This window comes from Lathyrus oleraceus, chromosome 2 (genome assembly GCF_024323335.1).
Source record: "Lathyrus oleraceus cultivar Zhongwan6 chromosome 2, CAAS_Psat_ZW6_1.0, whole genome shotgun sequence".
In the NCBI taxonomy this organism is placed as follows: Eukaryota; Viridiplantae; Streptophyta; class Magnoliopsida; order Fabales; family Fabaceae; genus Lathyrus; species Lathyrus oleraceus.
In genome coordinates, this window is record NC_066580.1 from 402852903 (window position 1) to 402870395 (window position 17493).

General features: G+C 41.5%; 1 pseudogene; it reads right to left on the minus strand.

The window, feature by feature from the left end:
* Positions 1–10218: 10218 nt before the first annotated feature.
* On the minus strand, positions 10219–11584 carry LOC127123433 (serine/threonine-protein kinase Nek4-like; annotated as a pseudogene).
* Positions 11585–17493: the final 5909 nt, after the last annotated feature.

Sequence of the window (17493 nt, forward strand, 5' to 3'; positions counted from 1 at the left end):
TTTCATCTGCTTCACCTTAGCCTCTCAATGGCAAGGTTAAGAGCACCATTGACCCTATTCCAGTTGGCTTCAATGCCTAACCCTCTTGTGTGAGCCTCCTTGTTTGGCTATAGAGTGTGCTGTTTGATATTCATTGATTGATTGGTTACTTCATATGCACATGTTTGCTTGTATGCTTCATGCATTTATCATCATCATTAATTGCCCATTAATGCATAATCATCTCATTTGTCTTTGTGACATTATCATTGTTGTTTACCCATTGAGGACAATTGTAAGACCATCCATTGGCCATTGCTCCTAGGATATGGAAGTGAGTATAAGACCATCACCTTGGCCACTCATCTTATCTTTGCTTGATGCATTTGTTGATTGTATGTGAGGATGCAACTATAAGTCCCTGTAAGTTGGCATTTGCTTTCCTGTGATCATAAGTTGCTTTGTTTGTTTGTATGTGAGGATACAATTATAAGTCCCTGTAAGTTGGCATTTGTATTCCTAGGACCATACTGTGGAGGTTAGAGTAAGCCCAGACAGATTGGCATCTGACATCCATGTTTTGCTTTTGTTTGTTTATGTGAGGATGCAATTGTAAGTCCCTGCAAGTTGGCATTTGCTTTCCTATGATCATATGTTGGATATTGGTGTAAGCCCAGACAGATTGGCATCCGGTATCCAAGTTTCATTTTGTTTTAGGAGATTAGTATAAGTCCATTGAGTGGCCTCTGATATCCATTTCTGTTTTAGGAGACTGGTGTAAATCCATATATTGGTATCCGGTATCCACCTTTTATTTCTGTGTTGAGGAGATTAGTGTAAGACCATTGAGTGGCCTCTGATATCCCATTCTGTTTTAGGAGATTGGTATAAGCCCAGTGATTGGCGTCCGATATCCGCTTTTGTTGACTTTCTTCTTTGTTTGTTATTATCCATTGCTTATTCCAAAGGACACACTTGAATCATCTTCTATATGATCTCAAGAAGTGAAGCTTCTAAGAAGTTTTACAATCCATCTCCATCCATTCATCCCCATTATGTCCTAAACCTTTTCACACATTGCTTTCAAACTTGACATTGATATTGTGCAAACATCTTCATGTTTTCAAACAAAAAACCTGGACCCCAAGTCCTTGACTTTTTTTTTCAAACTCCATTTCATAATACTTCCTTTGAATCAATCTTAATCATACTTTGACTCCATTTTCATAATCACAATCAATTAACTTCACTCATTCACTTGTTTTGGCTTTGTCCATTGTTAATCTTTTCATGCATTAGCCATAGGTTTCAATTATCATTGTGGTTGATGTAAATCTTGCCTATCCTTAGTGAGTCGACAGTAAGACTTCCGTACTGAAAACAGGGCTAACCCCTCTAGTACGTCGAAGCTATCCTCGCATGGTGGATGTTGGTCTTGGTCGAGTTTTCTCCCATTGATAATGAAAAGCCTCAGTGCTATTGTTTAAAATTGAATCCACCAACTTTTGGAAATCTTTTAGCCGAACTACGGCGTTTTGATCCTTACCTTTGATGGAAGGTACGTAGGCAGCGGGTTCATCCGTTCAAACCCAATAAAAATTGTATATTCTTTTCTCATCATCCCAGTCATGTTTGCACAATACATATGTCATAACAAATAACAATTTGATACAACAAGTGTGAAAAGGGCTCCCTAGGAGTACCTAGGACGTAGTGGGTGCCTAACACCTTCCCATTGCGTAATTTACCCCTTACCCAGACTCTCTGATCTTTTTATTAGTTTTCTACGTGTAAAACTTCTTAGGCTTTTGTTCGCTTTTTAGCCAATCCTTTGGATAAATAAAAGTGCGGTGGCGACTCGAAAATCATTGTATGCTTTGCTTATGATTTAATCGATAAATCATATAGCGACGAATACACCGCTACAGATCGGCGCGCATAGGCCTATAAAATCATTGCAATAAGTCCACAAATGAATGTTAGATAATCTGAATTCAGCTTGGATTGCAAGGCAAGTGTGCATTTGGATTTGAAGTTTGATCCTTGGTCATCAAAGTTGTATCTATCTAAAATACCTTTAAAATGGTCACCAACTTCATGTCATTTGGATTTGAAATGATAGAGTTATGCATTTTTGAAGTTTGGAAAAATCACTTGGTCAATGGTATAGGTCAAAAGTGACCTATAATGTAACCTCATATCACATGCGGAAAAAAGTTGAATTAGCTTCCACTCAAAACATAAAAGTTGAAGTAGACATATTGAATTTGATTTTCAAACTTGGAAATATTTCATCTCATAAAAATTGAGCAAGTTATGGCATTGGGAAGTTGACTTTCAAATTAGAGTTTAGACAAAATGACCTATAATGTTTCAACATAGAAAATAAATTTCCAAGCCAAACTAGCTCTAGGTATAAAAATGAAAGTTGTTTGGAATGTTATTTAGAGTAAGTTTTCTCTTGGAATAATTTTCATATGGTGAAAATTGTAGGAGATAGGGTCTAGGGAGATCCAGTTTTGATTAGATGAATCCATCTGGCCAACCACCATCAACCAACTTACTAACTTCCAATTATCTTGACTTTCTTGGCTCATGGTAGATCATATATGCATAAGATTATGAATTTTGAAGTGTCCCTTGATAAATTTGATCAATTAGTGAGATAGCTTGTTGGAGAAGTTACTCAAGATACCTATTTAAACTAGGATTTCCAAGGAAAATCATCCTCAAACTCTTGAAGAAAACTTGATAAATATAACATTTAGAGAACATTAGGACTCATATATGATGTTAATAGCCATTATTGAATCAAATCTTGGTTATGCACTTTGTTCATGAGGGTCTCAAACCCTAGATGTGAACTTGATGAATCAATGGAATCATGCCCTTCTTACAAAAGAGTGAGACAAATGCAAAGACATATTTTTGATATTTTGGTTAGTAAAATGATAAAATACAAGTATGATATAATCACGAAGTTTTTGGTGATCTCTACCAAAACAAACCCAATGAAGGAGGGGTGAGGAGGATGCCAAGATATGATCCCAATGCTAGTGCTTATGATGGAATTACATGAGAGAACTTAAGGTCAAAATTGGGGTCTTACAATTTGGAGCAATAGAACAGAGAGCTGAAGGACAAGATCGCCCACCTGACTGCCATGATGGAGTCAGTTCTTGCTGCTCAGAATCAAGTTTCTCCAACGCCCACAACTCCTCCCGCGAGGACTGTTACTTTACAGGTGACTACCTCTACCATGCCTGCTGCTACCGCTCACTTCACGCCGAATATGTCTGTCGGATTCCCGTGGGGAATGTTGCCCAACTTTGTGCCCGAAGGCTTTGCGCCTAAATTTGCTTCCATGACAGCATCTAGCCAGTCATGTCCGTGCCACCTCCCGTTATGCACACCTTGCCTCGCGTAGAGGATACCATCTATCATTCCGAGCCGTATGAGGGTCCGGATGTGTATGAGAAGATGGATGAGATGAAAGATCAGTTTCTTGAGCTCCACAAGGAATTGAAGATCCTAAGAGGTAAATACTTGTTTGGAAAGAGTGCTTCTGAGTTGTGCTTAGTGCCTAACGTCAAGATCCCGGTGAAGTTCAAAGTACCTGACTTTGAAAAGTATAAGGGGAACTCTTGTCCGCTCAGTCATCTTGTGATGTATGCCCGCAAGATATCTACTTAGACCGACAATGATCAATTGCTTATTCACTACTTCCAAAATAGTCTGACTGGTGCTGCACTCCGTTGGTACATGGGGTTGGATAGTGCAAGCATTTGCACTTTCAATAACTTGAGAGAGGATTTTGTGAAGCAATACAAGTATAATGTGGACATGGCGCCTGTAGCGGGGTATTCGTTACCATTAGAGATATTGACTAAATCCAAGGTAAATCATACAAAGTCGAGTCGCCACCGCGCTTCTATTTATCCAAAGGAATGGTTAGAAAGCGAACAAAAACCTAAAAGTTTTAACAAAAACTAGTAAAAGAGAAACAGAGATCTGGGTAAGGGGGTTGGTTATGTAATGGGAAGGTGTTAGGCACCCAAAACATCCTAGGTACTCCTAGGGAGCCCTTTTCATACTTGTTGCAAAGGTTGTTTGTTTTGTGAAAATTTGTTTGTGCAAACATGATTGAAGAGATGAGAAGAGAATATACAAGTTATTTACATTTTGTGTTTGGATGGATAAACCCATTGCCTACGTACCATCTTAAGAGAAAGATTAGGATCAAAACCTCGTAGTTCGGGATAAAAATCTCAAAACAAGTTGGTGAATTGATTGGTCCAAAAGCCTTAAGGTCTTTTGTTACCAAAGGGAGAAAACTCAACCAAACCACAAATCCAACATGTGAGGATAACTTCAACATGCTAGTGAGGGGTTAACCCTATAATAAGCATGGAAGACTCATTGTCCATCACTAAGGACATAGGTGAGTATTACATCTACCACAAAGATAACTTAAACCTAATAGCTAAAGGTTATGGAAAATTTAATTAAGAAGTGGCCATTGGAACCACAAAAGATACTTGAATGAGTTATATTTACCAATTAGAAGTATATACAAAATACTCAAAGTTGATTTAAAGATTCAATTTAAAATAAGTATTATGAAAAGAAAGTTTGAAAATCAAAAGCATAAGGCTTAGGTTTCTAATGTTTGAAAGCAAAGGTTAAATGTTTGCACAAAAGGTTTTGGCTTGGGTTAGAGTGGAGAGATGAAGAAGAAGGGATAAGTCCTAAGTAAAACAAAAAGATGAGGGATGAAGAATCAAAACCATAATGGAGTTCCTCTCTTGATATCATATAGATGATCCAAGTAGCTCCCGTCCTTTGGAATAAGCAATCACACAAAGCATTAGCAATCAAACCAAGTCTTCTAAGAGATCCTCAATGTGTCTTGTATCTTTCACTTTGGATGATCATGGCAATGGTCCTTCAATTAAGCTCAAACGGAAACTCCTAGCACAAAAGCACACACATCAAAGATTCCATGAAGTAAAACAAGAATGGACAAGAGTGAGTTTAGAGATTTGGTCCTTCCAATCCATCTTCATCATTAAGATCCTTTTACTCCAATTTTGCATAAGCAAGGTGTCACAGCCCGAAAAATACAGAGGTGCGAAAAAAAACAACCGGCGAGAAAAAAGACAGAAGAGTCGCCACCGTGCGTTATTTATCCCAAAGGAGGGAAAGGAAACGCTCGAAGTAAACCTGGAGAAAGGAAAAGGAAAAGACAAGGTCTCGCAACCAAATCTTGGGTTCGGGAGTCGATTATGCGAAGGGAAGGTATTAGCACCCCTACGCATCCGTAGTACTCTACGGGATCCACTCTTGTTGTTTCTTGTCTAAAGGGTGTGTGTTTATCTAATGTACTATTTACTAAAAGCAAGGGTCAAAGAAAATGACTCGCACGGATGTCGCATCCACTGCATACGTATCTCATCTGGAATGAGAATCAGAGTCTTCGTAGCTCGGCCACCTATGGGTGAAAGAGATGTGTGCTCGCTAAGACGTCGCGTCTTATGCCTACGTATCTCATCGGGAATGAGAATCAGAGCAAAACGTAGTTCAACTAACTACGGGAACAAAGGTCTCGATTGCAACTAGGGCAAGAGAAAGGGAAAGTCTCGATCGCAACGAGGGCGAGAGAAAGGAAGGTCTCGATCGCAACGAGGGCGAGAGAAAATAATTAGTGTTAGTTGTTAGTCAAACTCGACAAGACATCGCATCTCGTGCCTACGTATCTCATCTGAACATGAGAATCAGAGTTGCCGTAGTTCGGCTAACACGCAAACAAAACAGACACAGGCAAAGGCAAACGTGGAGCCTGAATGCCAATCACTGGGCTTACATCAACATCCGAACCAAAACACACACAAAAGGGCAAACGTGGAGCCCGACTGCCAATCACTGGACTTACATCAGCATCCGAACCAAAACACACCCAAAAAGAAAAAGAAAGGTGCCCGGAGTGGTCTCGCACGACCACCTGCCTACATACCTCGTCTGGAACAAGGATCAGGGCGATGTAGTTCCCCTGGTGGGGATTGCCATCTGAACATGGACTTACAAAAGGAGGACACCAGTTGTGTCAAAGGAGAGTGGGCAATGTGTTCACATCCTAGCAGTAGGTGTCGCAGCTCGCTGAATCGAGTCTTAGGCAGTTACCTCTTTGCGATAGGACGGACTACATGCCACAAGATTGGAGACGCTCGGAAAGGTCTAGAAGTGGGGAAGCTCTGCCCTAGAGTTGTCATGCAATATGTACTTAAGTGTTTAGGATTTACAAATGGGAATATCTACCTAATGTTAGCATGCAAAGGAATATGGGAATCCTACCTATGTTATCATACAAAGGGTTCTATCTAATGGGTGCTACCTAATCGGAACAAGAATCGACGAATGGAGCAAGGAGAAGTGTGGGGTAAAGGTAGATGGCGATGCACGAAGCAATCGACTTACAAGGTTGATGGCGATGCATAAAGCAATCGACTTACAAAAGGGTGGATGAATACGTGCTGGTTCTGTTAGGTTTTGAAAAATGATTACTCGATGTTGGATCGAGGTTTTGATCTTGCTTTGAAATGGTTATCGAATGTTCATTTTATTTCTTGTATTAACAGATGAATAAAGAATGAAAGAATAAATATTATACATTTCATGGGAGAGGGATACATTTGTTATGAATGGGGGTGGTCATAGCAATCAAGCAATATAAATATATGCCTCATACCTCATACAAGTAGGCAACAATCAAACAATAAGATATTTAAACAAGTATATGATCGAATCAAATAATCAAAGAATGAAATAATGAAGCATTAAACAATGTATGAGTGTAAGTGCGAAGGAACCGGCTCATTGTAAGAAAGCCCAAGAGTAAGCTATGTGAGGTTGATGGCGATGCTTAAAAAGCAATCGACTTGCAAGGGTGTAAAAATGGGCTCGATATTAAATCGAGAAAAAACATGATTTTTATAGTTTTAAAATGGTTTTGAATTAAATTAAAATACAACAACTTTACATTATTAACAAAATGAACATATGAGTGTAATAAAGGCATAACCATAAAAAGAAACTAAAATGCTAAAAGAAAAAGTAATATAGCTAAAAGAAATAAAATGTCAAAAAATACCACACATGAGTATTGAACCCACCCCACTCAAGACTATGATACTACCCTTCTCCACCAGACCACTCATGGTTACCTACTACTGTGATGCTACGTTAAATATATAAACCGGGATAAAAATAAAATAAAAAAAGATTAAGATAAAAAAACAGAAAATACTAACATATAAAACCTTTTTATGTTTTTTTTGTTTATTTCTATTAAAACAAATTAAATTAAATAAATTAAAAAAAGATTAAAAAAAACAAAAATAACGAAATGGAGACGACGAAACAGGAACTCGTCTTCCTCTCTTCTCCCCCACCTTACGAACTCAACCTTCCCCAACAATGGCAATCTCACGAACTCGCCCCTCTCGTCCCTCTTATGACATCACTCATCAACGAAACCCTCTCAGCGAGTCAAACTCTCTCAACTCTCACAAATATTTTCAATCAACAAGCATATGGGAAGGATAAAGAGAAAGAAAGAGAGGTTCTTACAAAGCGTCACTGCGGTGGTGGTGAAGGATGCGCAGAAGCCGGCCTCCAGGTAAACGATTTTGGGGTCTTTAGGGTTTTTTCTCCGATTTTCGCCTCCAAGTCTTTCTGTGAACAGTGGCCGCCTCTAACAACCCCCTTTTCTTACTGATTCTCTTCCCTATTTATGTTCTGTGAATTAGGGCTTCAATTTGGTATCTTCTTCCAAAAGAGTAACTCTGCAAAGCACTTTGGATGTTCAGAAATTGGATCGACCCCTTTGATGTATGGATTCGTAACAGGTAATCTGAGCCACGCTTTCTTCTTCATTTTTGTCTCTATGCCAAATTGGGATATTTCTGGAATTTAACTGCCTTGCTGTTAATCGTACATTTTTTACTGCAGTGAATTTGGTGAGCTTGGTGACAGAACTAGTCTCAAATTCTTCATTATGGAATTCCACTACAGTATGTGTTCTAGGGACTGCAACTTCAACCTGCCAATCATCTGTTTTGGGATGCTGAAGATGTTCAACATGTAGTAAAGGGCAGTTGATAGAGTATACTTGAGTTGTTTGATTCTTCCCTCTTGACAGTTAACGTTTAAAGGAAGGAATCCCAAGTGTTTGGAGGTTTATCATATGGTATCAGAACTGATCATCAGCGTCTCAAAAAAGGCCACATACAGAGGAAATAACTTGAAAAATGTGAAGCATTGTAGAGTGCAGCCCCGAAACGTCGCTCTCAAAGCTAGTGCCGAAGTCCAAGTGGTGAAACATCGCTCTCAAAGGTAGTGTCTAAATCCAAGTGGTGTCTAAGTCCCACATCAAGTAGTCTATGATGTTCGTTGGAGAGTGCCTGGCGCATATTTGGATTACCAGTGAGATTGGCAAAATCATGATGAGCCATTACCATCACCATGCAACTGATTTTTTTCCAAAATTGCCATCCATGCAAACATAAGGCATGATTCCTTGTCTGCAAACTTTTAAGATAGGATTTCACAGGCGGCGGTGCTTAGATGCTTATCAGAAGATTTCCTTCCACCTGTTACTCTTCAAATCGAAACAAGAAGTATGCATACAATTGTGGTGGCATCAGCAATACGACTTATGTTCCGAGAAACTCCACTGATGCAATTCACTAAGCATTAAAGAGCTCACCGGCAGAGGGTGGAGAACCAGTGATCAAGCAGTACCAAGTTTACAGTCCTAAGATGATCCACCATATCAGAATGATAAAGTCCTAAGCTAGTTCTTGGCACCAAGTACAATGAAAAAATTTGTGATCATCTTTCGGCAGTGCCTGGAGATCAACTCACAAATATTTGCACTGTTTAACTTTTGACCCACCGCATGGAATGCAAGCCTTCACATAGTGATTCAGTTTTCATCATTCAATGTATACTCTGCATCACTAGAGTAACAGCCCAATATCTTGGCATGAATAACTTTGCACAAACCGAAAACCTTTCAGACAAAACGATTCAGTCTTCATGTAACAAGAATCTTTACGATACATCAAGACTTGGGATGATTTTTGGAAGCAGTCTGTAGGATGGCTTAGAACATGACTCACCATCACTATTTAGGTGCGTGAGTTCATTTTCAAGAACAGTATAAGCTTCTGAAAATGCCTTAATACATTGATGGATTCTGAAGCAATTCCTTCCCACATTATTTGTTGGAAAAAGAGGATCATCTATGCGAATTGGATCAATGCTACAACCTCTTTCTCTCTTTATATAAAGTCCACTTCCCTGGGTTGGTGGAGAAGTTGGAGCGATGTAGAGTGACGAGGAGCATGAGATTTGGATGTTTCGCAATTTGTCATTGTCCTTTTTGCAGGCATCTTGGAGGCATAAACCAAGCCATTCAGAAGACTTTCTACTATGTCACCACCATGTGCTGCAATGTTTGGTAACTCTGGTTTATCAGAAATAATCTTCTCAGATGATGGTTCAGGATGCAGCAGCCAAAGACAAAAGCCAGCTTCCTTAGGATTTTCTGATAGGAAAGCTGGAGGAAGAATCCTAGGCAGTAGATGTTTGATGATGGCAAGAGTATATCCTGTAGCAAGGTTGTTGCAGTAGTGGATTTACAACAAGGTTCCACAATGTTTAGCTTGGGCAGGATGTTTTGCAATTAGCGGGATTTTGGATGCACACATGTTGCTGGAAACCTCATGCTGCAGGACCCTGATACCTCGGTCAAGTTCAGACGTGTGCTTAGTCTCATAGCAGGGTTCTTGTCCTGGTTCCAACTCATATGCTGCAGAGCTAACTGTAGGAGCATTGATGGTAAGATTTTGTTGTTGTTAATTGTTCATGCTTGATAATCAATATGTATTGCAATGAATGATCTTTATTTAATATGCAGGGTTTTTAATTCCAACTCGTCCTCAAGCCATTTCGCTGAGCTAACAACTAGTGGAGGAGTCCCTTGTGCAATTCGGTTAACAGCAGCAGACCACTCCACATTCCACATATAGGGTCCATTTACAGCTTGAAGGGAAATTGTACCCGTGCCTCCCACGCTGTTCAGTATACTGGAAACTGACTTTGTCGTTACGTGAGCCTTCTGTATAGGAGGGGCTAAGCCAAAAAGAGCAACATAGAACCAAAGGTTTCGAAACAGCTTTAAAACTGATGGCTCCACATTTGAAGTTGGATCAAAATCAGAACAAACTGCAGCAACTGCAGGGAGCAAGGGACCCAGGAAATCTGCTCCACTCCTTCCATTTGACGAACAATTGAGAACTTGGTGTCTCTTGATTTGTTAGCATTCTGTTCTTCACGGACACAGCCAATGGATAGCTCATAATGTTTTGAATAAGTAGAAAATCCTTGAGCTCTTTGAGTAGAACACAGAGAACCTACTTCAGTTCCAGAAATACTAGGATTCAAGGCCCTGTCATGACAATCGCTTAACTCTGCCAGAGAAAGTGGAAACAGATTCCGGTTCTACAAATCGACTTCTCCTAGCATGGTTCGAGTCGGTCCATTGGAATGGAAAAGTACTTCTTCTGGGGTTGTTTAGTTTCAGATGAACTTTAAGTATATAAGGTTGAAGATGTGGATGATTTAGTAGCTCCGCAGCACTTGGCCTATGCTCGGGATTTTTCCGTAGCATACTCTTCACCATGCCTCGAAAAGTACCAGAATAAACTGTTGGTAGTGGGGACACTAACGGCTTGTTTATTTTGTTAATTAGTGCTTGCATATCGAGAGCTTTAAAAGCTGGTTTGTACGCAGCCATTTCATATACGCAGCATCCCAAAGACCAGATACCTGACTTAGATCCATATGGTATATCAGCAAGAAGCTCGGGGCACATATAACTCGGAGTCCCCACAATCGAAGAAGCAAGATCATCACTTGTCAACATTTTAGCAAGACCAAAGTCACCTAGACGTATATCTTGATCTTTTGTCAAGAATATATTTGAACACTTGACATCACGATGAAGAATATGATTTATATGCAAGTAATCAAGTGCCATCAAGAGTTGAACTAGCCACTTGCAAAGCCTCTCTTCAGAAAAATGAACACAATTAGCCTTTTTAATAGCTTCAGCCATATCTCCTCCTTCACAATAGCCAATGACAATACATACAAAACAACCCTTTTCTATCCCTGAATCTTTATAGTCTACAATGAAAGGATTACGAACTTTAGAAATAAGCTTCATCTCTTGGTGAGCAGATCTACGGATTCTTTCAGTCTGACGAGCAAGGCGGATCTTCTTGAGCACATACCTTTTGTTTTCATGCTTGTGTCTTACAAGAAGAGCAGAAGCAAAAGAGCCCTTACCAATCTGTTCTAGAACTTCATACTGTTCCATTTTGTTCTACAACTTCAGTTCAGTTCTTGAACGTGGAAACATGAGTGTAGTGTTAGTATTGATAAAAGAGAGAAAGGGTGAAAGGTGAATTGATTATGTCATGTGAAGTAAATGAGGTGCAGCGTTGAGCAACCCGACCATTTCCGTGCTCTCTTTTTTTATTGTATTTTTCTTGTAAATGGAATTCAATGGACTATTATGGGTGAATTGAGGGTTTAATGAATTTGGGTTGACTTTGGTCAAAGTTGACCAAAAAGTCAACTGTTGACCAAAGTCAACAGTTGGTCAAAAATGCCGAATTTTGTATTTTTCTTGTATGGACTCACATGTAATGGTTTACAATGACATGAAATAGATTGAAATGGTTTGAAAAAATGATTGGAGATTGTTTTCACAATTGGCTTGAATGTTCGACTCTTGAGAAGAAGATAACTTGACTGATAATGTGTATGAACAAAACCATGAAATAAGACCATAAGGTTATAGTATCCATGAACCAATAACATGACTGGCAAGTGGTTAGAAACACAAGAAACTTGGTTGTTCAGATGACCCAGACCATAGAGGTATCCACAATCACAACACCATGACTTTGGATCAAAACCAAATCTCATGTAAAACCAAAGTTAGGTTAGGCCAAGCATGCCAAACAAACATGAAAAATTCAGGAGCAAAATCGGGGTATGACAGTTGCCCCTATTTAAGCGTCTTCAACTAGAGAATATGAAGCAGGATGTTCTTCACATGATCGTAGTGGGAGATGGTTAAATACTAAGAAGACCCGGATTTTGATCGTGAATCCCTATGAAACAATGCCTGTCAGCATCGTCAAAGAAGCAATCTCAAAAGAAGAATCCATCTGGTACGGTGAAAATCGGCCTGAGTACCGAAACAGGAAGTTGACCTGAATACCAAAATAAATGGTAACACAGGAATACTCATGGCCTGAACGCCGCACTAAGCATCGGAATATGAGAGTATCAGTGTTGGTCTGATCACCGGAAATCTGGTCTGAACACCACTTTGATCTGGATATCGGAAAAACTGGCCTGAATGCCACTTCGGTCTGGATACCGGAAACTTCTTCGATTGAAAATCGGGAAAGACTGGCTTGAATGCCACTTCGGTCTGGATACCGGGAAAACTGGCCTGAATGCCACTTCGGTCTGGATACCGGGAAAACTGGCCTGAATGCCACCTCGGTCTGGATACCGGGAAAACTGGCCTGAATGCCACTTCGGTCTGGATACCGGGAACTGGCCTGAATACCACTTCGGTCTGAATACTGGAATACTGGTCTGAATACCATAAGTTCTTCGTCCTGATTGTTGAGAACTTCTTCGATCTGGAAATCGGAAACTGGCCTGAATGCCACTTCGGTCTGGATACCGGGAAAACTGATCTGAATACCATAAGTTCTTCGTCCTGATTGTTGAGAACTTCTTCGATCTGGAAATCGGAAACTGGCCTGAATGCCACTTCGGTCTGGATACCGGGAAAACTGGCCTGAATACCACTTCGGTCTGGATACCGGGAACTCTTCATGTCTATCAGCATCGGCGAAAATAACAAAACAGTGATAAATGAGCCGGTACGCATGCCAAAGACCCATGCTGGGGATAACAATCGAAAGATTGACCAAAGAGTGCATGAGATATATTATCTGTAGCCGTCAAAACGTAGATAATACACTCGCATGGAAGATTATCCATAACCGGGTTGCAGGTTGTTAAATGAATAATCGACCGAAAAGAAAGGTATCAGGGTACCAGGACTAGGCATGCAAAAGATGACCAATCAAAAGAGGCTAAAGTTGCTAACTTGGAGCAAATACCCAAAAGAAAGGGGAAGACCCACTGGGGACAATACTGCTTGATCAAGGCAAGTATCCAGAGGGGAAAAGAGTATCAATACCGCAAGCTGGATACTGATAACTGCAAAGAGGGGATTACATCTACCGGTTTGTAGGCAGAAAACCACAAAAAGGTAACCAGTCGTCGATAGGATGAGCACAAAGGGTTAACTCTGCCAATGGGATGAAAGTGGGATTTTACAACTACCAGCTAGTAGGTAGAAAACCACAAAGATAGGACTTACAACTACCGGTTTGTAGGTAGAAGCCAACAAACAGCATGAACCACAAAGGTTACCTCTGCTAGGGGGTGAAAGTGGGATTTTACAACTACCAGCTTGTAGGTAGAAAACCACGACGATAGGACTTACAGCTACCGGTTTGTAGGTAGAGGCCCACAAACAGCATGAACCACAAAGGTTACCTCTGCTAGGGGGTGAAAGTGGGATTTTACAACTACCAGCTTGTAGGTAGAAAACCACGACGATAGGACTTACAGCTACCGGTTTGTAGGTAGAGGCCCAAAATTCCGCTGAGGATCAGATGAATGAGTGCCGGTTAGTGGGCAACCATTCATTTATGCCCCAGAGAAGTACAAGAGACAGCGAACAAGAAAGCCAATTTAGGATCGATCCAGAAAGGCAACCTGAATCAAGACTCATCCTAATGAGGAAAGAACTCAATAGGGAAAACCCATCCCATTAGGGAGGGAACGGAAGCAACCGTCATCCACGAGGATGTATCTCGGTGGGGAGCGCAGAAGGAATGGTGGACATTTTCTGCTTAAGGGGTCGACTCTATATGGAGAGATCAGACACGCCCACATATGCTATGGGAAATGAACCAAGCTCGCAAGATGCTGCCAACTTCAAGGAGTAACACTACTGGGGATACCCACTCAACTAAGGAGTCACTTGTTGGGAAAGCACCAACTTCTCAACCATGCTGATGAACCCAATTCTGAAGCCGATCCAATGGCGCGATGCTAAACTCTTTCCAACAACCCAATCTCGGCTGGTCACCACGGCCTAGGGCTAATGGACATGTTTGCAATGTTGATGCATGAGTTTTTTTTTTTGTTTTACACAATGCCCCATGATCATGGAAATGCTATGCACTAATGATGCAATATGCTATGCTTATCTAAATGATGAATGCATAAACACACGTCTCCTCCAGAGACAACACCGGGGAACTCCAGGAACTGTGCTGAGGATCTTATAATCACGTCAACTTCCACCCTGCTGGGGAAAGACAAACCTTGCTGGGGATGCACTCCATCGAACCCGAACTGCTTGGAGATTACCCCGCTAGGGGAGGCAACCCATTCTTATCTCTATTGGGGATGATTTTCTCCGAACCCGATCCGCTTGGGGACCTCGCTGAGGGAAAACCATCAACACAAACCCTACTGGGAAGGCAGTAACCTTCAGGCTCGCTGAGGAGACACTGATCCCAAATCTGTTAGGGAGGTAACCCTCTCACACCCACTGGGGAAATACAGCTTATTGGACACGGAACACCTGTCGAGTCGCCGAACAGCGGCATCCATCCTCCACCCACAGTGTCGGCTTTCCTCTTTTGAGAACACCCAGACTCGCCTAGACTCCTCTGATTCATCCCACGAAGATCGAATTCCTGGGATTCACACAAACTTTCCAGTCCTTAGACTTTGAAGAGTCTTCTTGATTAGCTTTCAGGATCGTTGTCGCAACTCTGTCACGGGCTTTTCACCGTTAGTCTATCCATTGCCCCTGGTCGGGCTCTGCAGGGATCTCTTTTGTCAAAAGGTTTCATACCACTACATGCTAGTGAATGAAGATATCTAACGGTACCTGCACAAGAGATTGTTAGATAAAAGCGTGCCCCAGGTATGCCCCAGGTGTTCCGATATTTCAACGCCTAAGTCACTCAAACTTCCGAATAAGATTTCCAGATTTCAACCTCATAAGCATGCATCGGAAGGGACCTCTATGTTTCAAAATACAACTATTCTTATCAAAACGAATGGATGTTTTCGTAATCAAAACGGTAATGAAAACAAAAACAAAAATTATTTGACTGAACACGCACTTTATTGACTGGAATAAAAGATGGCTCACAACCGAGCAACACACAGGAAGCAAACCCTGGAAAGAGGTGATTGCACATAAAAGGAAAAAATCTATCCTAATGGCAACGTGAAACTGTGATCTCATCGGGTTCCAACTCAGTTACACCTCATATGTCCTAAAGACTTTCCGCACTTTCTGTCTTCTGAACAAGATGCTTCCGATTGGTTCTCTGCCGGAGATTAGCCGTGATGTCTTAACCAAAGCACAAACGATCATGCTAGACGCAGTTGTTCGTTTCAATCCCTCTTTTGGATGGACCGCCCTTTCGGATCTTCGATCCACCGGGATACCCTTTTTTGCCCAAGTCGCCTTTGTGGGGTTTTCGACTTGCCGGGTGTACAGTTCTTTTCTTTTATTATCCCTAACTTTTGCCCGAACCTTTCTCTCTTTTTTTGTTTGGTTCGCCGGGATGCCCCTTTTTGCCTGGACTCTTTTATTCTTTTTGTCCAGCGGGTCTCTTTTTCACGAAGTATCTTTTAACTGCGTCCGCATTCACAGGGGATGGAAAATCCTCATCATCCGTGGTCGTCAACAACAAGGCTCTGTCAGAGAAAACCCCTTTTGACCACGAACGGACATTCATAATTGTTTATCCACTTGCCCCACGATCGTCTTGAGGAGGAAGGATCCTTTTCAACACCACATCTCTTCCATGCCACCCACGAGGTCGCACTTCTCGGTCAACAACACGCTTCATTTACTGGGTACAACTGCCCCATGACAAGTAACTATCAGCCTTTTTTCTCAATCAGGCTCAATACGTTATACCGAGTCCTCATCTGTTCGCCCTTTTCTAACTTCTCATCCATCCGGACTCTTCACAATGAAATCTAGCCTCCAGCAGGCAATATCACTTCCATCCCATACCGCATGAGGAAGGTGTTGCCCCAGTAGATGCACGTACCAAAGTACGATACTCAGGATACCAACTTCGTACTCAGCCACTATCATTGGTGCGTTCACATGTTATCGGGGAAGCACTAGCTCACTCTCTTTAAACTCTCCCCATCAGACATCAAAACCCGTTCGGATTCGGGGTCAGGCCCCTCCTCCGAGATCGGTCACTCTCAATCTTTCGATTCGAGTACCTCGAGATGTCCTCATCAGGGACTTTAGACTTCCTTGGTTGACAATCATCAGTGGGCTGTTGGGCGAGATAACCATACAATACCCTCGTCTTGGTTGCTTTCTAGGAGGTATACTAAATATCGTATTCAGTCGACATCACTTGCCCTCTCACAACCCGTCCGTTCGATGCTAGCTCCTCAAGCACATACTTGATCAGATCCATTTTGGACATCCACAAGGTGGTATGAACCAGCATACACTGTCTCAATCGGCGAGCAGCCTATGCCAAAGTACATCAAGTTTTCTCGAGCAGTGAATGTATTGTTTCACAGTCGATAAACTTTTTGCTTAGGTAAATTGCGTGCTCTTTTCGACAAGACTAGTCATACTGATTCAATACGCACCTCATAGACCCCTTAAGGGCTGTCAGGTACCAGATTAGCAGTCGTTTCTTCCCCGGAAGGTATCAGAATCAAAGGTTCCTGCTACTCCTTCTTTTTTTTTTTTTTTGCAGGATTAACCTTGATTCCTCTTTCGTTTGCAACATGCCTCGGCAGCTTGCTGGACAGCACTCCATAAGTGCGCTAATTCGAACTCAACAGTATGAGTTATCTCTATCTGTCAAACAACTTGGTCCACCGGACGCCCCTCTTCTGCTTGGGACTTTGCCATCATGTCATCAACATGGAATTTGCTTTCACGACGAATCCTATCATGAAACAAAGTCACCCTAGACTTCTGATACTTGGCACCGGCCTTCTCGATACTGAACGACATCACCTTATAACCAGAAGGTGCCCCTTGTGTGATGGACATGGTTTACGTCATATCATCTGGCAACAGTTCAATCTTGTCTCGGCCAAGAAGCCATCCATGAAGATAAACTGAGCATTATAATCAATCCAATACCTCGTTGTGACGTACCGAGAATTCATCTTTCAGATTAGCTCAGCTCACATCTCGACAGTCCACACACATTCTCATCTTTCAGCACCGGTTTCTGCTTCCCTGGAGGACAGTCTTCTCTCCATGGTAAC